This window comes from Lepisosteus oculatus, chromosome 3 (genome assembly GCF_040954835.1).
Source record: "Lepisosteus oculatus isolate fLepOcu1 chromosome 3, fLepOcu1.hap2, whole genome shotgun sequence".
In the NCBI taxonomy this organism is placed as follows: Eukaryota; Metazoa; Chordata; class Actinopteri; order Semionotiformes; family Lepisosteidae; genus Lepisosteus; species Lepisosteus oculatus.
Window position 1 is genome coordinate 50,089,182 of NC_090698.1, and position 23,788 is coordinate 50,112,969.

At 36.0% G+C, this 23,788-nt stretch overlaps 1 protein-coding gene and 1 long non-coding RNA gene across 3 annotated transcripts in view; one reads left to right on the plus strand and one right to left on the minus strand.

The window, feature by feature from the left end:
* The first annotated feature begins 12,348 nt into the window (after positions 1-12,348).
* LOC107075453 (uncharacterized) lies at positions 12,349-18,916 on the plus strand. 2 transcript variants are annotated; one of them, XR_001476977.2, is made up of 3 exons: positions 12,349-12,695; positions 17,969-18,162; positions 18,358-18,916. It is a non-coding gene; the product is annotated as an uncharacterized lncRNA (long non-coding RNA). The 2 variants fall into 2 exon arrangements; XR_001476976.2 differs by having other exon boundaries at positions 17,969-18,916.
* A 431-nt stretch (positions 18,917-19,347) lies between these two features.
* Positions 19,348-23,788, minus strand: part of cdc42se2 (CDC42 small effector 2) — a 61,095-nt gene continuing 56,654 nt past the window's right edge. Inside the window, exon 5 of the mRNA XM_006626831.3 lies at positions 19,348-22,130. The gene's annotated coding sequence lies outside the window, so the exon portion shown is untranslated. The remainder of the gene's footprint in view (positions 22,131-23,788) is intronic.

A 23,788-nucleotide genomic window follows, 5' to 3' on the forward strand; every position in this document is an offset into this window, starting at 1 on the left:
ATCCAATTAAGAACAGATATCTGTTTTCCAAAGTATTTGGACATTAATTAGAGTGTGGTCTTGATTAAAAACAGTCTTTCTACCATATGTGACTGAAAGCTGGAATCAGGCAGTATTTGAATTATTCCCTATTGCTTTAAATCACAATTAAAATGTCAAGCTATGGTTGAGGGAGTGAGTGTTGCATATTGTGGCCAGACGTTGTATGGAATATCCCATTCCTGCTCTTTCAGTAAGGAGAACTGCAGTGATTGATTGCGTAGGAAATTACAATATTTTTTTGCTGTTGCAGATGAAATAATACTTCATGAAAGTCAATCCAAAGAAAAGAAAAAGTTAATAAAAATAAAATATATTGCATTCTGAAATATAGTGAGCCAAAAAACATTAAATGGTACTGTTGCTATTTTGATGTCCTTTCTAATGTGTTGTATGAGAAGTACAAAATTACAAAATGTTAGCTTTGCAATTAAAAATGCATGTGTATATGGTGCTGTGGTTGTAGATTTATTACCAGAATGTCAAACTCCAAGTGCTGATACTGCTGTTAAATCCTTGATCAAGGTACTCTGTGATCAGCTCTATATAAGTTGATTCTCCAGGTTTGTAATTGAAATGCATCCATTTGAGGGGAATTCTGCACCTGTATTCCAATTCACATAACTCTTCTGGATGAGCTGTAGTGAGTCAGTGAGCTTCTGTAAAACATCAATGTAACCTCAGAATAATGTCATTTAGTTTACATGAGTAACCTGGATTAAGATGTTAAGAATGTTTTGGAAATTTTCAAAATTTAAGACAACTGTTGGTGTTGATGAATGTCCTCATTCTGCTGCTATATGTCACCACAGCAAGAAAGGATGTCAACATTCATCATTAACACCTTGGAAAGTGGTATCAATAGGCCAGAGCCATCGTAAATCGAGACTTGAAACAGACCAGTTTATGACAAAACAGTCTGAGGATGTCTGGAAGACTATGTTTTGTACAGCTGTGGGCCTTATCATGATTGCATTTTAAAATATTATAATACTCATTTATTCTTAGTTATCACGCTTAATGTCTAGGCATCCCAAAGTGCTTGTACAACAATAAAAACGAGGTAAATGCAAAGAATAATCAATGTAAAATAATTATAAAAACATATAATGTTTTGATTATTAAAATAATAATCACATTAAACTAATTAAATAATCAACAGTTTTAAATGACCTGTTAATTTGCATTTTTGTTTTATCATTTTAAAGCAATTTGTAAGTGAGAATTCATTTTAACTCGTGGCTCTGATTCAAACCCTGTTGTTGCACCTTCATTTACTTTACCCAGGATGCTCCAGTTCAACCTGATTTATAAATGGGAACTAGCATAGCTGGTAGTGATCTCTGCAATGGACCAGTGTCTCATGCAGGTGAGAGGTCAGGTGCTCTCTTGTCTGCCTCACACCATGGAAACCAGAGTAAGCTATGGTATGGACTTTACCTTTTACTTTTGATTTATTTTCATCACTGATGTTCCTTCCAGGTCCTGGAGAATAATTGTGTCCTCTGGGTCATTCCTACCAGCACTCTTCATAACTTCATTTGTAACAGTTGTTCACTTAATTGATCTATATTATCACCGTTTCCAGTTCTCAACTCACTGACGATTAAAGGTTAAGGAAAACCGGTGGACTCTGGCCTCCCTGGACCAGTAGTGAATAATGTGTTAGTCTGTTAAAAAGCCTTTGAAACAAAAAGTTAACAGTAAAAGAAATGCTTGAGACTTGTGATTTGATGGATGGATATTTCCTAAGGAGACTTTACTCATGGCCACAAGACATCTTATTACCTTGCAAAGGAACAAGTAATAGGTTTATTCCATGCTGAAAAAAAGAAGAAAGAGAACACAACGTTTCGGCCGTGGAGCCTTCTTCAGGTGTCAAAAAAAACATCTGATCATGTTTTAGGACCCATTCATACTGAAATCCAGATGAAATTAATATGACATGATGACATATTAAATTTATTAGCTTACAGACCATAGTATACTTTTGTGGCACTATCACATATGTGATAGAATAACTCTGCTTCTTGACTTTGAGGAGAGGAACATGAATTTTTTTGTTTCACTTATCTTCACACTGATGCACTTCAATGTTTGCCACTAGGGTGCAGTGCTGCCCCTTGAAAGAGTCAGACTGTAAAATAATAATCCAATATCTGGGATCATAACTACTGTATGCTGATCATATTTCCTACCTGCCCTTTATCTAACACCATCAAGCACCAAGACCAAAGAGTTTACATTCATGTTGATTCAACTTGCCAACAAACATCATATGTAAGTGAGCAAAGACCTTGTTTATTGATTTGTTCAATAAAGATATGACAATGTAAAATGTTGTACTGTATGTGTTGTTTGTTAAATAAGACTGTCTTTATTTATTATTTATGACTTAGATGAAGATCTGATCATGTTTTAGGAGCCATTCATACAGAAATCCAGATAATTCCAAAGGGTTCACTAACTTTTTCTCACAACTGTACAGAGTATGAGATAGATATGGACGGATAATATAATTGATATGGGGAGAATGGTTTTGATGCACATTTTGTAAGCATCAGCAAGTCTCCTTCTCCACATCTCTAAAAGAACTGTAAACATAAGTGGACTCCTCTGTTGTGGCCTGTAGGCTTTATTTCCTTGTTATACACATGTACTGTATAAACGTGTATCTGAACATTTAATATTTGGAATAAATGTTAAGAAAGCAAAAGAATTATTGCTACACTTCAGCAGATTTGTGCCAGTCATTATTCAGCCTATGATATGTAAATGGTCAGCTTGTGGTGACTGTCCTTTGTTTTAAATAACTTAGTTCATACATTGATATGGGAAAAAAACAGAATATGTTTTTTTAAAAAGCCACACAGAGATTATTTTTTCAGAAAAGGTTCAGGAGCTTTGAGGTAAGCAAACACACCCAGAGGTGGTCTATATAAGCCTGGGAGAGAGTGTGCTCTTTTTTAACATCTCCCCTTGGTGTGGGAACTTTAGTGTCGGGAGTACAGCTAAACTGTCAAGGATTATTAAACAACGTGTGCAGTAAAATTATTGGTCAGAAACAGAACAGCTGAATGAAATGTATACTAAGAGTTAATAGTAACTAAGCCACTACACTTCCAATTTGAAAAATTACCATCTTGACAATGTTTTGAGTAAAAAAGGCTACACATTAAGAAGTCATTCTGAGAGTCATTACTCTTTTAAACTCTGATGTGTAATCCCCTTCAGAGCTCTAGATTTGACAGCATATATATGTCACACTTTAATCTTGTTTTTTGTACTATATTCTATATTCTATATATGTACTATATTTGATGTTCTACATAGTCTGCATTTGTCTACTGTTGTCTCAGTAGTGCAAAGGAAAATTTCCATTGGATGTGGACAATAGATAAGTATAGTAGATAAAGTAAAGTTGAGTAGATCGCTTTATCCATTAGCCTTCTAATTTAGGTCTCCTTTGTATCACTTTTTCAGTAAAATGTCTCTATGCCTCTACCCCCACTGTACCTATGAATTTTCCTTGGCTTTCTGCAATTTCCCTCATGGGATTAATAAAGTATCTATATAGCTGGGATGCCGTTGACTTGGAGCTTGCATTCTGCCATAATGCACTCCAGGTTTGTTCCAGCTGTCTCCCAGCAGAGGCAGCAGGCTTCTTCCCCATGCGCCATATGTCATCGTTTGATGTGGAAAAAAAGGATTTCATATGTCGAAGTGGGAAGAACAGCCTGGGGTTGCATAAGGATTTGGTTTTGCGAACTAGCGTCTGTTTTGACACCAAAATTTGTTCACCCCACAGACAAGATTCCTAATTTGTTTGCTCTTTCTTAACTAGATGTTGTCTTTGGCTCCATCATACATGATAGGTACATTTCCTGAGCCATACAACACCATCCTTGATATTTTCTTACCATATTTGTAGAATGCCAGCTCTAACCTTATATATTATCTAGACTTAATAGCAGACTCAGTACTGTAGTGTTCTGCCCATGTGGCAGTCTGACCAAACATCCTCTTTTCCCTGTTCATTTCCCCTTCCTCTGTCTGTCACTCCAGTGACAGTCTCCTGCCTCTCTTCATACAGTGGCAGCTCTCAGGGGAATTAAGAGGAAATTGCTGCAGTACTTTCACAGTGTCTTCTGCCTTTTGTATACGGTCAAACATGACAGGCAAAGAGGAGTTCCTAGATGATGATAATTAGATGATAAGATTCACAATTTAATTAAACTGAAATACAAGTAGACCTTTCATTATCCTTTTATGGACAAATCAATACTTTTTACAAAAAAAATTGAATGCAGCAATAGTTGAAGAAGTTACATTTCATGCAGACATGATACCATTTTAAACATAGCCTGAGACAGACATACAGGAGCCTTATTACAACAGAGGCTTGTCTGAAAACATAGAAATGGCTAATTTCTGTCAATGAAAAAAAATAAAATAAATAATAATATGACCTAGACTAAACTTTTTTTTAGTCTTTAGTTTTTACCCCAGCTACCTAAGCTACAAACTTTATTCAAAACTAACCCTAATAATGTTATAGAACTAAGTTGTGTCTTAGGATTGGAGATGGGATAAGGAAATAGGATAAGGTTAATACTTTGAATTAAAACTATGATTTTAGGAAACAGTAAGTTTAGTCTAGTAAGAATTGGTGGAACAAACCTCCTACACAGGGTGCTAGGTATAAGACCCTCATCAAAAAGCAGTACTTGCATGTTGCTAAGGTAATAAATAAAGCTTAGACATTTCTCTGAAATAAAGTATATAGCTCATTATCAACTGTTTATTAATGAATTACTCATTTCTCTTTGATACAACTAGAAATATAATATTTTGTCTTCAATTAATTCAGTTATACCCTTAACATACTTAATTGTAAATACTAAGTATGAACATCTGCTATGTTGGTTCACTTGAATTCATTTTAACCCATGTCGATTTTGTGCTGGTTAGAGGGAGGAGTGTAAACAGAATGTAATAGAATAAAAAAATTGAAAGTGAAAACACTGATATATTTGGTCTGGATAGATCAACATTTGTAAAGACACCAATGCTTCAGAGATGAAATTATGTTCTTCGGAGTATTTTTGTCCACACTTTTGTCCAGGTCTCATCTGTCCATAATAACATTTTTCCAAAACCCTCCTTGTTCCCTTGTTCCTCTCCTTTGTACTTCTAAGCAAATTATGAGTCATGGTGGAACTAATGTCATGGCATGAGCTTCCCTGACCATCTCAGAAAAAGGCTCACTCATCTTTATTGATGATGTAAGTAATTATGGCAGATGTACAGTGAATTCTGAAATTTACAGAAACTTTGTCACTGCTTATTTAGAACATGTTCCATACTTATTGGGTGGTACTTCACCATGCAACATACCAAAGACCCACATCATACAGCCAGTTCAACCAAAACATTCACCAGGAGAAAAAAGTGAAAAATCTTAGGGTGTCCAAGTCAATCCGCATATTTCAATCAAATTGAGCATGTATTGTACATACTGAGGAAAAAATTAAACAGTCAAAGAACAAACAAGAACTCAATGTTGCTGCACAAAGCACTTCATTTCACTTCAAAACCATTTCACATAATTGCATTCAGATTTTGGTGAGCTCACTGGGTCTTTGTACAGTTCATACAACAACCAAATGAGTTCAGAGTTTTATGCTCTGAAATTTACCTTAAGTTAATGAGTCCAAACAAGTATAGTCACTTGAGACCACCGGGTTGAACACAAATTATGTTTTTGTTCTTATATGATTAAATATTTTCATGGAATTACCCCCAAAATAAAGCATATATGATATAGTACCTACAATTCATATGATCGCAAAAGTAAATTTCTCAACTGTAAAACAAAAATAGCAGTTTTGTTCTTTTTTTTCCTCCACACTGTTCCAATACTTCTGATAGGCACTGCATTTTCATATATTCTTAAGAGATGGAATGCTTTTTTGCTTTTTTGCTTTGGCCTATATCTAATGTATAATAATAATTCAGAACATTGTAAATCCAAGAAAACGATAGGGATTAAAGAGACAAATCTTTTCTGATTTGTCTTATGCTTTTGCTTTTTAAAGAATCTTAAAGAAACAATCAAATGAACTATAGGTTGACTTGAATATTCTGGTACTCATTTAGTACAGAGATAGTGTAATATCTTGAGAGTCATCTCTTCAGTGTGTGCTGTGCCTGGATGGCAGCCAAGCTTTCAAAGCTTAGGGGACCACCACCACTTAGTTGATCAAATGAGAAGAGGCAGAATATTAAGGTGCAAAATATTTTTATTTTATGAATATTTGTTATTTACTCAGTGGGTAGTCATTGCTCAAGAAATATTATATACTTCCATGGTCTGCAAAGCATTTACACACTATTGACATATCATCTTGAGAGTTAGCACACTGCATCGTATTGTACCATGTCATGAATGGGAATAGCATATCCTTCCACTTGAGAGCTAGCCCACTAAAGTGATACTGTAGATCCTTCCACCTGTTAAAGTAAAAAAAAGGCAAGAAAAAATGTTAAAATATGAGTAGCTAATAATTTTTCACTTTAAGTCTAGTATAATGTAAAGATTGATAATATCCTTAAATGATATCCTTTCATTAAACCAATGTTATGTATTAAGTTAGTCATTTTATGCTATGCCCTATTGTTTGGTAAAACGTTTGGGAGGTAGAGGGGAAAAATCATTAATATCTCTTCAGTGTGAAAGGATGGACTATAACCTTTAATTTTGCTGATGTTTAAACCACTTAAAATAAATTCCGAAATTAAGCACGGATCTTCCAGTACCAGCACTAACAGATGAACTACTGAACTATTCATGCACACTGAGTGACCATAATATTACTTCATAAATTACATTGCTTCTAACCCCAGAACTCCGGCCTTGTGCCAAAAGGATTCACATTAACGTGAACCCACATAAGGTTTAGCCTTTCTTGACACAAGAATATCATACAGCACAACGCCTCTCTGCCTCCAAGTAAAAAGCAGGCCAACGTTATCTTGGCAGAACATAAAAGCAAACAACCCTCAGACCTATGAACATTATCAGCAAACATTTTCTCCATCCTGTTGGAACAACAGTACACATGGTATAAGCACTATCAAATACTGAGAACAAGTACTCACTAAGGTAAGAAACAGCCAGATTTGAAACAACGCATTTCCACTGCTGGAAATAACACAGTCACCATTCAACTCAAAGCACCCGCACCTGAGCCATCAGAAAGGCAAAAGCCTTGAGGCAGCACAAAAGCAAAGACTTGAAACTCATGAGCAAAACCAATTTTTTTCAACTAAGAAGGCGATGAGTAAGTGTGTGGTCTGTGATGCAGCTATGAGAGTGGCACATACAAACACTGCTTGAAAAATGAGAACACTTTCTAAACAGATCCTGATCACCCCACTTAGACTTCAGAAGAAGTTAGAAACTCTCAGACTGGAGAAACTGTACTCCAGTAGGCATACCTTAACCAGTCTCACATGCACACATACCGTACATTTGAAAGCATATACTGTATATACACAACATATACAACTGCCCAGGAGTTTCTATTTGTAAGAACCTTCAGAAGCATTCTTATACATTTTGACTCAGTTTTGTAATGCCTTACCTAAAGTAACATTACATGAATGAAACAATTATTTACAATTACAAATGTAAAATGAACAAGTCTTTTTAAAACCTCCATTGAATAATTTTTGTGTAGCTCACATTATCAGCATTACTTGGACTATATTACATTTTATGGTAAGAGCTAGGCTTGACTTTATATATTGTGGAGGACAAGTGTTTAATGGCTTCCACTTGTTTAAAAGGTTTGATGATTGTTTTTTTCTGTCTGCACTTGGCTTTCTATGGCTAAAGTTATACGCAAGGACTTGTTTCTTCATTAAGAAAATGATCGTGGAAAACACATATTCCAAAAGTATATTATGACTTTCACTTTTATTGGTTAAATCTATTGTTCCATCACTAGCATCCTAATAAAATATACATCCAGTAATGTCTAGATCCTGAATAATTGGTTGGTTACCCCAAAGCTACAGTTTTTCAAAGTGAAAAAATTATGAAAATTAATGTCAGAAGTTAAATTTATTTTATTAAGCTTTTATTTTAGTTATTTATTTTGAATGTTGTGTAATTGTATCTAGTTTTATTTCTTCTAATATATTTGTATTTCAGTATTTCTATTATTACTGTATTTAATGCCACCTCAAATCTGATTGAACAGGCTTTTTAAATACTGTATCTACTTCTACTATATACTGTATTTTCCCACATTATTTTGTTTGATGTTTCCAAGTGTAGCTAAACACATCTTTGTTTTTATGAACGATGTTTTACATAATACAATTGTTATTTACTGAACCCACATCTACCTTCTTTTTATCTTTCATAAAATGTGTCTATATTTGTGGAGCTTATGTGTGAAGATGATACAGTGTAACACTCTGATACTAAATACTAAATGTAAAACCAAAACACACAATATACACGTTCTATTTCCTGATGTTTAGAATTTCTGTTTATCAAATTCCTACAGAGAGCCATAGAGCTCTTATTAAATCTATCGCATGATTAAATGTAATTTTTTACTTTTCTTGTAGTTACAACTGATGCCAAATGCTTTTATTTCTTTGTGATGTATTTTGTAATTTACTAAAAATTAATATATATGCGCAAATATTAGAATTTAAAGTCAATCAATGGTAACACTTTATTTTAAGCAACACCTAAAATGTGTGGCACTTAACACATAGATAAACAGTGTATAAAAGCTGGTTTGGTACTAAAAGAACCTTTTGTTAGGAGCAACATACTATGGTTCATCTATACAGTGTTTTTGATTCCAAAGGATCAATCCACAACTGAAATCTGGGGAATGCAGGTGTTACACCAGCTGGTTATACATCAGCAGTTTCAGTCCTTTACTTACTTATAGTATTTAACTCCTGAGGTCTGACAAGATTATTCTAGCAGATATGCTACATTCTAATATTCTTCTTTCATTATTAGTACTATTAATAAGGTTTGTATTAGGCATGTGTTAAAAACAACTATCTATGTTACTATATTTGGTCCATTATATACTCTACCTTATTTTTAGCTTTGTACGACTTCAATAATTTTAAGCAAATCTATCCATCCATTTTCTACCCTCTAACCACTTTGTGGGGGAGATGAAGCTAGCTACAGGCACAAGGCAGGGTACACCGTGCTCCTGTCTATTGTGGGGCACACGTGCACACAGAAAAGGAAACCAGCACAAACACAGGAAGAACATACAAACTGCACACAGATAGCAGGCCAGGTCCTGAATTTAACCCAGGGCCCCAGCACTGCAAGGAAGCAATGCAAACAGCTGTACCACTGTGCCACCCATAAAGTAAAACTTTCTTTTTGACTGATGCTACTTTTTACCTTTTACTACCTTTAACTAATGTGCTGATTAATACATTTGCACTTTGGCACAAGGGACACCCATAAAACATGACTCACAAAGGATTAGCTGGAGGATGTTCTGACTCTTGAACACCCAGATGTGAATGACCTCATCTCTTTTTTTTTGCCTTTTCTGTTCTCTTTGTATATGTATTAAATGTCAAGCATTATTATATATCTTATTGTGGGACAGGGATCTTATCTATAAAATAGCGTAAGGCAGACTAAACAAATTGTTTAAAAAATGACCTGATCTTAACATTCTATGCAGGGTTTGACGGGAGACAGCTGGAATCCTCTTTTCTGGCTCGGAACATAGATTATGTGAAAGGAGGCTGGTGTTCAGCAGAAGAGAAGTTGGCCACAATTTCAAACGATATCCAGTGCTCTCTCAAGTTGCATATAAGAACATTGTTTTCTGAGAAAATAAATTTGCACGAACTCAGTCAATCACATAGTCTGTAATTTTCCTTTAAGGCCTAATTTTGTTTGGAAACAAATGTGCACCATCTACATATGTTCCTCCATTATAGCTTTAAAATACACTGCTTTTGATACTTAAGAAAGAGCAATCGTATTAGATGGCATGCATGGCTGTCTCTGAAACTGGCTCCCTCGTCCTTATTGATAATGTAACTAACGAGGGCAGCAGCACAACACAATGTATTCTAAAGTTCACAGAAATATTTTCCTGCTCATGTAGAAGAAGAAGGAACAAAATGCTTCCATAGTTATTGGACAGTGCTTCACAATGCTGCAAGACAACAACCCAAAACATACATATAGCCAATGCAACCAGGAAGATCACTGGGAGAAGAAAATGGAAAATGTTGGACTGGCCAGATTAATCTCCAGATTTAAAACCATTTGAGCATGGATGTTACATGCTGAAACAAAAAAAAAAGAACCCCCAAAGAACAAGCATGTATAACATATGAGGGTGCCATCAAACTCAGGGCACATGTTTAATTAAAGTCTTCCCCTTTGTTCCTCTGATGTTGTTTTCATTTGACAAAGTGACCGTGTCTTCCTGAAAAGTATTGGAGTGAGACCATAAAACACCTCAATTGAAGATGAAGTGCTCCTGTATAATACCAGCAGCAATTAAATGACACTTAAGAAAAACAAAGTTCGTTTTTCCACTCCACCAAACAGCAACCCACACCATGATACTGATACTGCCTTGTCTGAGCCCTCTCTGCTGAAATCAGGATTCGTCTAAGAAGACTATTGTCATCCACAAAACCACAGGACGTGACATGTTTCAGTAGCTCTAGAAAAGTACCACCTTGCATGTTGTAGTTAAAAAAGGATTATGCCTAGCGACATGGCTTCTGTGACTAAAACAAGCTTTTTTAGGATCATATGAATTGTATCTTTGTTACTGCCTGCTGTTTTGCAACATCTGACAAGCAAGGAATAGGGAATAAATTGGGTGGTGATGTTATGCCCATATCCATTTGACAGTCAAACAGCCAATGCAATGCCTTTCACTAATTAGCCAAATTGCCAGGGTAATTGGTTTACTCAGTAGCATGGAGGACCTACACATATGAGCCCCCTGTTTTACCTGAAAAAACTTGTGAAACTGGGAATGATGCTGGAAATGACCTGGTGTAAAATACTGCTCACTATGACAGATTTCCCTGTAAACCTAAACTGTAGGCACAAGTTAGTTGTTCAATAACCACAACCATATGTGAAACCATATCCTTCATGGGGAGGGAATCTATGGGAGATTGAACCTGCTTCTACCTTTTAACTATATGGGTGTTTCTCTAAATCCCTAAAACTAATATACCTTCATTGGATGTTGGAAATGTCTACACATTACAGTCATTATTTACTTTTATTAAGCATATACTGTAGACTGTGAAAGCAAAGTATTATGGGTAAAAGACATTGAAATTATTTTCAGGACTTTTCCAAATGAGAATAAATCAATGAATCAAATTAAAAATGAGCATTGATTCAGGTTTTTAAAGCTTGCTTTGTACCTACCAAATTGTCAATGGGATAACAGGTTTCAGAGTGGAAATTTTCAAAAGGCGTCTATGAAGTTACTCAGCCTTCTGATCATATTCAGTCATCTTTGCAGAAAGACTTGAAGCATACTGTGTTATCTTACTTTAACAATGTGATAGCAACCATGCAGGACACTTAAGAGGAAGAACACAGAAAGGTTCATCAGATCATGAAAGACACATGAGATGCACGCAGGTGTGGCTCAGCTTGAAACAATAGATTTTAACTCAAACTGAGGCATTAAGAAAAAAGGAATCGTAAGTGAAAAAGAGCTAGTTTAAATGAGAGTTAAATACAAGAAGGAAATGCCTTTTCGATTGGAAGGATTTCCTTCTATTACTATATATGGAAAGTTTGTGAGAACTGAGATGTTAATGTATTGTTTTATCTGCTGTTTCTAAAATGATAATCCTTGTCTACAGTGATCTGAAATTAATGTCTGGTTTAAAAGTCTGAAATTATTCTTTAAGGTTAACATTTATTTAGTGTATCACAGTGTGACAAAAGTCTGTGAAGAACAGTGGCTTTAGAGCTTTGTTTACATGTGTTTTGCCTATAATGGCCAGTGTTCCTCGGGTATGGTGATTTTTATCTCTCTGTGTCCACCTCCCTTTGCTTTCAAGGCTTTCCTTCTGCCTAGTGCAAGCAGAACAGCAGCCAGCGGTCTTCACAGAACTGAATGACACACTGTTTATCTAGATGTCTGGCACTTATCACACAGCAAGAGGTGACACATGAGCTGGTGGAGACCAGACTTGGAAAAGAGGAAACAAAGGAGAGGAAGGAAAGACAAAACACCACAACATCTGGTAATTTGTGTACAGACATGGTCCTCAAGTAGTCCCAAGTTGTTTATGTCTGATTTCCCTGTACGACCACCCAGACACTCCTGTTCTTCATTCAAGTCCTGGACTTGTGGCCAGAAAGGGGACTTAAAAACAGTGGCCAGTGGGGGTAAAGGATTCACACCCTCTGTTCCTCCCTCGCCTTGTTCCTTGCTGGAAACAGCAGGGCAGGAGAGGTATATTGGAACATATGGCTACAGGACTATCAAGATAAGGACGACACCAGCGAGACAGATTAAGGATAGTGTTGAGGTTTTTGTATTTGCTCTGGCAGAAGTAAGCACATCTGGATGGCTGACATGAGCTGAGTAAGTATTCATTGGGAGCCCAGAGGCTCTGGGAGCAGAGGCAGTGCAAAAGAAAATCCTGGCACAGGTGTTCTAAAAGGTAGGTCTCCTCTCCAGTGAAAGTGAAAGAGGAGGAAGATGTTTTCTTTCTTGCAAAGAGCTTTTCTAGGGCCTCTTTTCCTTTGGGTGCTTTCAACTATGTTGGATTCTTGTTTGCATGTGTCTCTTGTGGTTGCCTTTTTAAGTGGATAATGAAGCTACCTTTTTTGTAATTGTGAGCAGCTATAGAAGTTAACTAATAATTACAGTAATAATTGTATTTATGTGCCTTTGGTGGCTCCAGCCTGTGTGGGAAGAAGGGCCTAAGCACCTTTATAATTTTCTAAGTTGTGAAGCCTGCTACAACTAATACAAACTGTTGCTATTGCGATATAAACTACTTTTAAGTTGAAATATTTTTTTATTTTTGCGTAATCAGACCTTTTTCTTTAAAAATTTCTTTGTGAGTAAACGTCGAGCAAGATTTTTGCAATGTAACAGTACATTGTCAATTTAGTGAGTTTTATTTTTTAGAAACACTTGCAGGCGAAAGTGCTGTTTTGTCAATATTTCTGTAGTTTTAAGCCATCCATAGGCAGTGGATAAGTAATTTTCCTTAGAGCTGTCGCTGAGCAGATGAACAGTTAATTGTTTTGTGCCCCGCGAAGTCTGTATGTTTGTAATGTAAAAATGTTCATTATGAAAGTTATCAAAGTAATTCTGTATGACTGTACAAAGACTTTTTCATTAGGAGTTTGAAGCCTGTAATGTGCTAAAAAAAAATATCTGCAGCTTGGAAAAACCTGAAAATCCATAAGAGAGGACTGGCTTGACTTCTCATCTGAATCCAGTGTACCCTGCTATAAAGGATTTAAGGAAAATAGCTGAATAAGTTGTTCAATTGTACTAGCTTCAGAGGATGCCGTGAAATTTAATTGTATGGTTGAGGAAAGTGAACAAACTAAAAGTAGTATGTATTGAACATGTTATTATTTATTTAAAAAATAATAATTTGCAAACAAATCTGCTATATGTTTCTAAGATATATCTTAGATGCGCGAACAAAAAGCAGTTTGAAGGTGCAGTTTAGGAGGTGCAGCTAATGTTAGTAAACTTAGCAAATTCTTTAGGTGATGTTAAACTATACTTTTAAACTAGGTTTACAATAGTTACATACGCAATGCTCAAAGTTCATAAAGCACCTTGAGGTTAACAAAAACATGTAGGTTTATATCTTGTTTTTTGTTGTCTACGGCATTTTTTTATTGGTACCGATTTCTCTTATTAACCAGTAAAGACCTTGGAATTACACTTATTCTCCAGTAGGTGGTGCTGTGATTGAAATAATGTCTAGTTTTTTTCTAATCTATTCTCCGTGTAATCATTGATTCTATTTGTTATTATGTGACCATCTAAATGTTTCCTTACCATTCACTAAATCATAATCAAAACATAAAACTTGCTTGAAAGAAAAATATGTACATGCAATTATCCTGTTATGTATTGTAGAACCTTTGATCGGCACCACAAAATTCTCTTGAAATGAGTGATGTATTTAGTATAAAACAGTGCCTTGAACGAACAAAAGGAGAAAATGTTTTTCCAGCTCTGGGACGTAATGCTGCCCCTTTCCTAGGTTTAAGTTCCAATACTTGCATTCTCTCAGTACTAAGTGAGAAAGTTTGCGACTGCCTAGTATAAGAAACAGCAGTAATGGCCGTCTGAACCAACAGAAAATCTTGAGCACTGGAAGTGTTGGGCTTTTACCTTTAGGCTTTCATTTTCTGGCTAGACACATGGGAGTTAAAGTTTATATTTTTGTGAAGGTGTGAAGTAATATCAGGGTGGCATGGAGGGCAGCAAGACTGGTTCATAATTCTTAATAGACTGGTTCTGGGATGGATTCTGGCAAACTCTGTGGTGCCTTCTGTATAAAGCTTTCATGTCCTTCCAGTTACCATGCCTGTTTTCTCCAAAGGCTCCAGTTTCCTTGCTTAGACCTAAGACATTTGGCCTAGTTTAACTGGCATTTCCAAATGGTCCTGTGAGTGAATGCGTCTGTGAAAGACTGACTTCTTTTCTAGGGTGTATCCTGCCTTACACACATTGTCAGCCTTGTTAGGCTCTGGCTCACCACACCCCTGTATTGCACTAAACAGAGAAAATTGACTAATGGATGAAGTCATAGTTTATTTATTCCTTAAAAAATTCTCTGTATGTATTAGGATTATAAAGATCAAACAGTAAAGAATAACAAGTATTATCTTCATTCTATTGACTAACTGACTAATTCCTAATGTCCCAGTATAGCGATGGGGACACTATACAGTAAAAATAGCACCATACTTTGGATGAAATGTGGTCCAAACTTTCAGTTGTCATTAAAAATCCCAGGGCATTTCATGATAAGTGTAGGGTATTACCCCAGTGTCCTGGTCAAATTTCCCTCCCTGCCCTTTAAAAATCATGGCCTCCTATTAACCCCCTTCTTCATCTGTCTGCTCTCCTTCCCACTGATAGCTGATGTGTGGCGAGCGCACTGGTGCACATTGGCAGCATCATCCAGGTGGGGCCCCCATAAAGCACTTTGAGTGGAATGTCCAGAGGTACTAAATAAGTGTATTATTTATTGCTACAGATAAGGGCTAATACTCATAAGAGGAAGGAAACCAACAGAATTGTTTATCTATTTACCTTTTTCTTTGAGAATCGGCTCATTTTAAGGTAAATGTGTGTGTGTTTTCTGTATTTTGTGTGTTTCCTTTAGGAAACATTCAAGGTTCTTGAACCATTTCACTGTTTTCCAAAATTAAGCATAACATGGAACTAGTATGGAGTTATTACATCATAAGGGCATTATAAGAACTGACACCCACAGTAGCTAAGGAAGTGGAAACCATGGTAACCGTGAACAATTAAGTGTACAACAAATTGAATAAAATTAATGAGAATGAAGATTAAATACAGAAATACACAGAAATCCCTGTGAAGTTCCAGTGCCTAGAGCAGAATTCACAGAAGTACACATTTAAGTGGATCCCACTAGCTGTCAAGATTTTATAATGGTTCCAGATTTTTGTTTAATACGTTCATTAAAAGTATTGTTTATATTGCATATTTAAAAGCCAGAGACACAAAAACCCTTTTAACATCATCAGTGAATCCAGTTTCAATTAAATCAACAGAATACCAAGAGGGTAATGTAGAAGATGAAGACTGTTGGAGAAGATGGTATAACTCAAACATACTTGTGTGGCTTTTGCAGTAGGAAGATAATCCATGAAAAACAGCAACAGGTTTCATTTTCTTTTAATCCTACAATAAACAAACGATGTCATTGAAGCATAGTATGTGAGAGCAGTAGTGCATTGTTGTGACAGGAACTCGTTGGACCATAATGTACAGTATGTTTGTCTTTTATTAATAAAGTGCAGATATTTTTGGCAATGTTTCCATAGGCATGGCCAATTTTGTTTGCAAAGGATAAACATGTTTCACTGCTTTTCAAATTGTATTGGAGGGTTCTGTAAGTGAAATCGCACTTGAAACACATCACTTGGAAATGATATCAATAAATGGATAACACCCCATGAAACTGTTTTCTTATGGAATTAAAAGAGGGTAACACTTTCAATGCTGCTGCTACTACTACTACTAACAATACAAGTTTATGAATGAATGCACATCAGAAAACTCAAAGCTGAGTATAACAACATGTATGTGACAAATATGAATAAAAATAAAAATCAATGCAAATTGACACAATACAGCTAAGAGTAAAACAAAATTCTAAATTAAATAGCTTTAATAGCAGGAGGTTTTTCAGTAAGATTTAAAGGTGTTGATAGTTGCAGAGTATGAAGAGGATTTGTGCAAAGGAGTCACTGCACATGAAAATGCTTTATCACTCATTGCATAGAGCCTGGTTTTTGGTTGAGTAACGGGCAGATGTTGAATAGTTTTAGTTTGCACAGGAACTGAAGATTTCAGAAAATACAAAAGTCTTTTTTTGTGTTTTAGAGAGGATACCCCAGGAGGTAACACACTGCTGTAGTTTAATCTTCATGAGATAAAGGGATTTGTTGCAATATGCCCACATCAAATAAGCAGAGAGAGGGTCTTAACTGAACAACATTCCTTACTTCAAATACATAACTTTCATCGTAAGCCTGATTTCAGCACCATCAACAACAACACTGACATGTTTGTGAAGCTGATGTTGGGAACGGAAATTCAGTCTTGTTTGAGTTAAGTTTAGGAAGGTTCTGTCGCATCCATATCTTAAAACCGACACCCAGTTGCGGCAGCCTCCTCTGCTGCTGCGTAGAGGTGCTGGTTGCCTTGGATTTGTTCATTGGATTAGATTTGCTCTTCTCCCTAAGGCGAAGAAGTGGTGTCAGGGCCAAGCCACAACCCCCACATGACTATAAACAATTTCATCGCAAAGGTATCCGGCACGACTGCCTATTAGTGAACTCCCACGTGCATCCCTATCATTACTGTCGACTGGTGTTTGGGTTCCTGGTGATGGGGGCAGGATTGAATGATCTGGAAGCCACTAGTCAGGGCCCTGGAAGGCAGAGATACAGGGCTATCGGTAGCAGATGGGCTTCGAGTGGCAGCTCAGCTGAGCGGCAGAAATTTAGATGGGACTTTAGGTGCTCCTCTGTGTTTGAGCAGCCCTATTTAAGGACCACATCACTCACACCAGCTGGGGAAAGGCCTAGAAATGTAGCTTACTCAAACATTGCTGGATAGGCTGCCGTGTCTATTGGGACATTTACCCTAGGGGTATAGAAACCTTCACAGCAGAAAAACCTCCCTACCACTAGCACCACGGGACATAAGGACTTTGCTGGATGCCAGCTATGGCATGGACAACAAAATGCCTCCAATTCTGAAATTGACCTGCCATGACCATGTGCCATAAATAGAAATCCTAAAGAGAACCAACTGCAGGAGTATTGAAGCTACCATCAAGTGGACTACTGTAACTGCCATTTAAAACACATGTACGGCCCGTTACAACCCAGTCACTGTTCTTCAAGTGGACAGAAAAGGTGGCTAAAGGACCAACTGATGATCTAGCTAAAGAAGTGTGGGATAAACCCTGTTCCCTTGAAACTGCAGTAGCAGAACTATCCACCCAGGGAGGCACTGCTATCAAGGAGGGCAGTTAGCTGAGGAAGAGAGCGCCAAGCGTTGCCTAATGAGACAGAAGAGGCATATGGTCAAATCTTCTCTTGTCCCCACAGGCCTGGATTTCGTGTGGGCTGTCTGTGGAAGACGGTGTGCTTCTCACTTTGGATGGTACAGCCATCGATAAGACTCGCAAGTAGTAGTCAAAACCATCATCGATAGCAATGGGCACCCTGATGACTTCAATGAGGATTGAGGGAATCTGTCATCACACACAAAAAGAGACAGACCAAACCTACTAAATATGGAGGTAGAGATGTCAGTGTGGTCAGAGCATACTTGTACAAATATTTATCCTTATTAATAAAGCAAATACAAATGCAAAGTCATGAAAAGTGAAGAATAATGTAATATTTTTCCATAATTTCTAATGTTGCAGGACATTAACAATCATGTCACCTGCTAAAATATACAACTTGTATTAACCTACTTATGTTTTTGACAGGTGTTTCAATCCAAGGTGATTTTATGATGCATCCTTAATTGACTCAGTCTGATATCTTGCTCAAGGATACAACTGCAGTGTCCCACCCATAATGTTCCTGTTATACTGTAAATCCACAGCTGTAACAATACTGTGTATTAATGCCTAAAACCTGTTGTAATCATAAACAATCATTTAATTTTCTAGGGGCTCAACTGCTTGGTTGTAAATACACTCCAATAACTTTGATTGTTACTTGAATTTCTGTGAAGTTCATTCATGTTCTTAATGTAAAAATAACTTTATAACTTTGAACAAAGAAGCCAATGAACTCAAATAGGTATGTACAATATAACTCCATTTTTAATATACCTTAATTCTTTGTTGGTGCAGCAGTTTCATAAACTACGACAGCTGTACTACCCTTCATGGTTTTTTTCTTCTGAACACTGTGGTTACTCTGTACACTGTTTTTAAAGAGATGCAAATTGCTAACCTGAAAACAGAACTAAATAGACCTGTGTCTTAGGATAAAAATGGTTCCCAGTTGCTTCTAATGACCACATCCCACACAAAGAAGTAGCTTTGACAAAAACATGCCCCAGACCACAAGGAAACATCTGTCAATGAGAGCACCTGCCTCACTGTTAGGCTTGTTACCTAGTAACCAAACACATTCTTACACTGTGGAGGAAAAGCAAAATGCAGTCATACTCTGTATACATACTCTGACTAGTACCTATTAATACAATTGTGATTTCCAAAAACATTATAAATATACATGATATTGTACTGTGTAATTAAAACCTTTGAGGAATTCAAGCAGGGAGCTTCTAGTGAGAATCAAGTCAGTAAATACTACAGTATTAAAACAATGCATTAAAAACAGTATTAAAACAGTAAGATCAGCCTATGAAAAGTTGTGGGATAACTTAAAAGGATCAGATCAAAAAGAACTGAGCAGTCTATTAAATATGATTAATTATAATTATTAAAGTACAGAACACTGGGAACATCCTGGTTTTCTTTTAATAGATAGATGGACAAGGGGAAACAGTAGTAGATTCATTAGAGATACAAGTTTTTGGAAGAGTTCTTGCTTTAACATTACACGAAGTATAAGAAAGCACTTTCCAAGTTATTAAAAAGGTTCCAGTGGAGTTTAAAAAAAAAAATCTACCAGTGAAACATGAACCAGAGCATAGAAGTGCAAACTAAGGTGAAGTACAGTACTGTACATCCAAGACTGTCAACTGGGTGCCTCTTCTTTCCTCTAAGGGTTGCAGAAGTACTGAACAAACCAACCAAATACAATTCCACAAGCTGAAATGGTCTCAAGAAATGGTTAGATTAGATCCTCAGATCCCGTAGCTAATAGGAACCAACCAAGCTTGTTGAACCAAATCTCACAAAATTCGGCTAGTGTTTTAACTATACATAAAATACAAGACAATTTGTATAACATGGAAAAAATATTTATTTAAACTGTAGACATTCTGTAATCTACAAACCAACATTGGAAGTGAATTTACTGAGGGATGAAAAGTGTACAAAACCTGAATATGTATCATAAAAAAATAAAAAAACAACATTTTCTTTTTTTTTATAATTGATCTGGATGAACTCCCTGATGCTGTAAAGTGAAACAAACATTAGGAAATAGATATGGGTAAAAGTAAATTTATACTACTATAAGGTTTACAACACCTTGCCTATTATTTTTGGATATTTACACTCTAGATTATCTGTCAATACCTTCCTTCTTGTGCTTCTAATTATTTTCACCATTTTCACAAAAAACAATGTGAAAATGTCACAACTGGTGCTTACTAAATCCTTTCATTTATTTAAGTGTTTTTGAGAAAGGGCTTTGTCGTCCTTTGTTTTAAATAAAATTGAATCCTGTCACAGATGTTATGTTATTGTGAAATCCTTCCGTAGCTGGTTGATATTCTTAAAAAAATAAATAATTACACAATCGTGCGCTAATGCAAGTTACTGCCCTCTGATTTGAATGGGAAAAGCTTCGAGCTGATCAGTGTAAAACCAGTCAGTAATTAACTAAAAAGAATAAATTAAACTACCATAGAATGTGGCATACAAAGAATACGACATTTACAAACAAAGCACTTGAGGGGGAAGAAATGAAAACATACCTAAGGAACAATAAAGTCTGGCACACAACTGTAGTTTACTGCATACATAGTAATTCCAAGATAATCCACTGTTGGTGTTTCAGTCATTTTTCTTACAAGTTACAAGAGATATTTACTTGCAAGGCTACCACTGTGTGAAACAAACCAGCTCAATGAAACTACTACATGAATTGAAATGAAAAATAAAAAAAATGCTGATCTGAGAAAACAGAAAATACTTGAATAGAAAAGCAAAAGGCCATTAACGAAAAGCTAGGAAAAGAGTATTTGGAGTCTGCAGTCTGATATTTAAACGCAATACAAGTTCCACCACAGACTGCAAAACAATTTCACAGCTGTCGCATTTTTAAATGCCAGAATTTCTTTTTTTTGGATGCCACGTAAACTGTACCTGAAACAGTGAAGACAAATTCCGATTATCCTAGATTTATAAATTTTTTACATCTTGTTAAAAGGACTTTTCATAAAAAGATTCTACCTAACCAATAAACAATCTAGCCATACAATTGTTGTTATATTTTTTTTCTAAAGGTACACTTTTACACTAACATTAGAAAACAGTGCAATATTATACAATGTACATCATTTTATAGAAGTGAAAATATGCCTTTTAACCTGAGCTAAATAACCTTAAGTAAAATAGTTAGTCACCCTGTTTGTTGATGGTAATTTTACTGGCATTTGTTCAGGCAGCTTGAGAACTACCCATGGCAGCCTTCATGGCCCCAAAGTATTTAATACAGAGATACTGACATTTGCTGTGAAAAAAATATTACAAAAGTGTAGTTTTAATAAATGCAGGCAACAGGTTAGACTGTGACTGCATAAGACTGCAAGTTTCAAGTTGCATCATAGTCAGGTTTATAAATATTGCTGCCACACCAGTACTGATCACTACGACACCACTACATTATACACATGTACCTACACAGGTTACACAATAAAACTCAGGTTTCTTAAAATCAAGTATACTGAGCATTTTACAGCAGTTCACCATGTGAAAAGCCAGTTTTATTTCAAGATCAGTTCAGAAATAAAAAAAAAGACAAAAAACATTTTTAAGCAGCTAGGTAATTATTTTTCCTATGGAATGGCATTGACTTTGCCGGATTTTATTTCTTGTCAGCAAAAGTATCATTCCGCAACTACAGGCATTTTGGCACTGATAGGCCACCATACAAAGCCACTTCACAAGCACGCAGTCAACTACTATGCTGACAGCAAAACAGGAAAGCAAAAAAGAAAAAAAAGATAAATGTTAAGCCTTTTGTGCTTGTAGGTTCCAGACCTTCAAACATCAACAAATCAAACTCAAAAACAAAAAGCAGATTTTCTCTCAGCAAATGACAAAGAGGAGCATTGTTACATTTTGCACTGGCACTTGCAGAAACAAAAGGTCATGCTTACATGTGATTCAGTAAAGATTAAGGGAGAAAACATAATGTCCATGTTTCCTAAGCCAAACACCTTGTGAAAGGCGAGGCAGCTTATTTCCAACAGAATGGCAAACTTTTTTTTTTCTTCGAAGAACAGTCACAGGGGTATAGCACAACCATCACTTCTGTCTTATGAGGAACACGAAAAGCAGTCACCAAAGGCAAACAGGAGGCAAGGATGAAGAAACATACACTCAGGAACCTGTAAAACAAATGGACTTGTATTAGTATTAGTAAAAAAGCAAGTAAAAACTGCAGATGTTTAACAGAGAGAGGTACTGTATGAGAGGAGGTACTATAGAACTATAGAAGCAACAGGTCAAAAATGTTTGTGTTTTGCTAAGGAGGTACAATGTTTCTGATGACTTTTATTCAGGGCTAAAATGGTGATGTGCTGATTTATACTTGTTGAAACCAGGAAGCAACATTTTTAACAGCAAGATGTTAAAGAAGGCAAGGACATCGTCTAGGATGTGGTACAGCAGAAGGAGAAAAAAATTTGAACAGTTGGCAAACTTTCTGCTGGGCCAGACAAAACTTGAGGAAGTGCCTGGCAAAGTGACAAAGCAATAAGGGATTTCAGGGCTAGGGAGAAGCAGAGTTAAACTGGAATTCTATTATTAAAACCGCTGAATAATCTCTGTCACATTAAAGGGAATTCAGTGTGTTAATAGTGCCTGGTGTGAGATGTACTGTATAATAATCTGTCTTTCTATACTGTATATCTATAGTAATATCTGTTGCAATGTAGCTTCCTGCTGAAGCTTTAAGGTTTTGTGTAGGAGGAATGGGAGGTGTTTGCTTTAGAGAAGGAGAAGGTGGGTAAAGATTTGTAAGTGTATTTGTGGGTGGGAGAATCTAGATGGAATAGGGAAAAGAGTGGGAAGAGATGTTGGTAATGGTAAATATTGTTGTTAATGTTTTTATTTTTTAAAGTACAGAAAAGAAAGTGCAATTAAAAGTGCTGATAAAAGGGAGCAGGGCAGAATAATTGAATAATGAAAATGTGGACTTTGTTGCCACATTGTTTGTTTAGAGCAGAACGTCTCTTCATCTCCGCATTGTTTAACAGCAGTACTTCCAACTATAACATTTCTTATCACGTTTTAACATTTATAACATTTTCAGCCGATGTGGAGGAGACATTGTAGCAGTTGAAGGAATACTACATTTAGTTGTCTCTTCATAAAAGCAGAAAGGTTTGGGAAACAATTCTGCAGACAAGACAATGATGAATGGTGTTTGGGGAAAAAAACATTGTATTACAGAATAACCTAGTTTGGACACAGACATCAAATACTATTTAATTGCATTTGTACATATCTTAATGGTTTCATTTACTTTCAACCTTCATTTAAGAGAAACTGAAATCTGAGTGCAGCAGTTTCATTGCTATTTGTTTCGATATTGAACATTTAAGCAAATATAATTATTTATCCTTACTACAGCAAAATCATAACATCCTTAAAGTGTTATTTAGTTAATGAATGGACATGATATATTAATCTTGATATACTGTATTAAATGAAAGTTATTAAACTGGGGTTCTGAAATGTATATTTGCACTTTTGCATATTATATAGACTAGAGAGTTTAATCTCCAATTTTTAGAAAACTAATTATTGAATAACTGTCTCATGAACAGTATGAAGACTTTGTCTGCAGCTAAAAAAGGTAAAAACCATAATTGTTCTGTATTTCGCTTGTGAAGATACTGCTTCCTCTCTGATGTTTTTCTTTATTTCAACTATTAACACTGTTTAAAAAGATAATACATTCAAGCATGAAAAACAAAAACTAAACTTAAAAAAAGCAAAGTCAGTTTTAAAATGACAGACAAGACCCCCCACCAGAAAAAGA